Here is a 3,621-nt window from a genome sequence, read left to right on the forward strand (position 1 = left end):
TTTTAATATTGTCTTAAAAATTGCTACGTGGTTATTTTAGTAGCTTGACACGTGACATCTTGTCTTGCTTATGTTTTGCATTTTATAACTAAATATAAGAGAGGATCTTTAAATTTTGGTAGTCCTCACATCACTAATTAATGGTGTAAAATTTTACAAGTGGCTATTAGTTTGTCATTATTTTATTTTTTAACAATTCACATATGGATCCTTGTAATTGGTCAATATCACTTTTTCATTTTGTGATGTTATTATTTTTTCTTCATCGTAAGTTATTTGTCACATTTTAATTTTCATGAAAAAATTATGAACTTTAATCAATATTTAAAAAAAAGACATACTAACTTCAAATTTTCATATAATTTTGAATATCTAATTTCTAATTTTAAAATACTCAATTAATTAAAAATAATTTGCTTGAGAATTTATTATAAACATGTAAATAATTATTCTGTCATTCAATTTATTTCTTAGTATAGATTTAATTATCAAAAAAATATTATTCATATAATATTATTTATAGGTTATTTATGTTATTTAAAATTTTATATTTTAAATTTCTATTTGTCGATTAGATTTACACTTTATTCCTCCTGTAATTTATGGCATATATGCAGACAAATATAAGTCATTAACAAAGATTTTATTTAAAGTAGGATTAAGTATTTTTGAAGAGTAAACGCAACTAACATTCTCATTTTTAATTTATATATCTGACACCTTTTAGAAGTATTTAATATTGATATATTAATTGCGCTTATTCTTTTGATTTAAAATTTAATTCTATCTTAAGTGAAATCTTGTTAATTATTAATGTTTGTCGTAGGACATAAAATTACATGTAAGAATAAAATAAAATAAAATAGACTTTACATTTAATGAAAGACTAAAAATTAAATAGCAAATGACAAATTATAAATTACATCAATAAATAACATTATAATAATAATATTTTAATTTAATAATTAAGATTATACTAAGATAGAAATTAAATGACGGGATAATTATTTGTGTGCCTATAATAAATTCTTAACACAAATATAATTTAAATAAAATCAATAAAGTTTTCACATAACATAAAGATTCAAATATGTATGAGTATGCTTTGTGAAGCCTACTATCACCTTTTTATTTTTAGTGGCATGTAAAAAGTCCTTAAAGTTTTTAAAATTTACTAAAATATATTAACTCATGAGGTCATAAAAACTTTAATTAAAGGTAAAAGAAACCAAACAAAATCTGTGAGAACTATCAAAAAAAAAAAAGAATTCTCCCTCCTCATATATAGTAGCAAAGTAATAATAATACATTATCAGTTGTTAAAAAAATGTGTTAAGAAGAAAAATTTTGTCCTTTTAATTTAGGGTGAAATAATTTTACTCTTAATTTAATTTATAGATTTGGTTGTATAATTTAGGTAAGAATCACAATGTTTAACACTTCTAAATCAATTAGAAGTTCATCTTATATAAAAAATTATAATTCTATTTAAGTAATAATTTAATCAAGCTTTACTAGAAATCCACAACTTCTTCTTCTTCTACCACTACTTTTCCGACCAATAGTTTTAATGATTGATTGAATTTTAATTTAACCATACACATCTATTTTGAACTTTGGTTATGTAGTAGTGTATCATGTTTTATTGATTATATATATTTTATTTGCGAATGAGAAGTACAAATAAAGATCCTTTTTTGTACTGTTATCAATATTTTCATATCTATCCGTGTCTAATGTCTATTTTTTTACTGTGTGATAAAGAATAGAAAATCTACTCTTTAATAGGTGAAATTAAAAATTGTCATGATTAACTTTTCGCTATTTGAATATAAGAGAAGTCAACATTCTAAAATCAATGGACACGAAATATCTATTAGCAGTGGGTCTTGAAGGATTTTATGGTTCTAAAAGTCTCCAAAAGATAACTACCAATTCATAAATTTGGGTTGCTGATCTTTGATTCGTTTTTGTCCACAACTCTATGCTTTCAACTGTAATTTTGCCCCGTACATCTGTATCCAGATCATTGAAAAGATTTTCTTACGCTTAATTTTGTGAATTTATGATAAATGGAAGAAGAAAAAGTGCTAAGATGTTCATGAATTTGAAAACAGATATATCCATCAAATTTATAGCCAAGAAAACTTTATAAGGCCTATATATGTGAGTTAGGTCGACTTAAAGTGCTCTTAAATTTCGTTAGCTTATACAAATTATGCAACAAAAGCAACTTCGAAGTATTGCTACTAAGAAATCACATATATAGCGCCATATACCAACTCATCAAGGTTTAATTAGGAGCACATCGTAAGACTTCTCTTGAAATGTTGTGTGATCAAGCCAAATGTTTCTATCACTCTACATTTTTTACGGTGGGTTGATTTTTCGTGTAGAATAACTTCTGAATCAACATTCATGTATGTCTTTTGGAGTTATATTATTTTGCTGTTGGTTTAAACTACACCAAAAAAAATATATTAATCATCTATTTTTAATGGATAATTAAAAATTGTCCTTTGTATTGTTGTTCTCGATACACAACCATTTATATTGACGCAAAATATTTGTGCAACGGACATACACTAATCTTGTAAAAAAAGAAAACCAAAACACACTCTAAACAAAAGCTTAGCTTGTGGTTATGTGGTGTTTTGTCATAAAAATTAATTATTTTTGAAGTTGAAGTTGGATTTGAGTTTGATCATAAATATAAATTAAAATTGTATTTTACTTTTTGTGAGAAAAGTGAAAGTGAAAAAACTTGTTTTCATTTTTTCAAATAAAATTACACACACACACACACACATATATATATAAAAGAGATCATTAGCTCATCCTATGTGGCATGCTTAAGAATCAAGGAATACTAATTATCTTCTTTGTGGATTTTTTTAGCTTTTTTTTTTAAAAAAAAATTCCTACTTTAGAAATTAATAAAATACTATCTATTAATGATATTAAATTATAAGCTAATAACTCTACAATTACAAATTAAATTCAATGAATGTTACAAAATGTTTCTAACCTCTTTGCATTCTTCCTTGCACCTATATGCACTAGGGTTTTTTTTTCTCATACACTCTCATTTGTGAGCTTCAGGCTCCTAAAAGTCACTCCCGAACATGAAAAAGAAAAAGACACATGATTTTCTATATACTAAAGTTTACCTACATACATTCAAGGCATGATATTCTATTGTATTCAAAAACTCCTCAAAAGAAAATTTTCTATGATTTCCTCCTCTCCTAATTTTCATTATCCTTTCTTTGCATTCTTAATATTATAATCTTAATCTTATTTTGGATTAAATCAGTTGATTATTTTGTTATTTTTGCAATTTTATTGATTTTTTAATTTTTTAAGTTATTCCACATATATGATGTGATAATTAATTTCATGATATATCCCAATCCATGAGACTACTTTGTCTAAGAATTCGAGTTTTATAATGAATATATGTAGATATTGTTGATGTTTTTTTTTTAAATAAGCACGTTCATTGGTAGATCTAAACCATGCACGGATCATTGTTTCTATCTTTTTTTTTTCACATCAAACATTAATCAATTTCTTACATTGAAATGACATGTACTTATTAAATTAGATGTTAATAAATTT

The sequence above is a fragment of the Capsicum annuum genome, chromosome 9 (genome assembly GCF_002878395.1).
Source record: "Capsicum annuum cultivar UCD-10X-F1 chromosome 9, UCD10Xv1.1, whole genome shotgun sequence".
Classification (NCBI taxonomy): domain Eukaryota; kingdom Viridiplantae; phylum Streptophyta; class Magnoliopsida; order Solanales; family Solanaceae; genus Capsicum; species Capsicum annuum.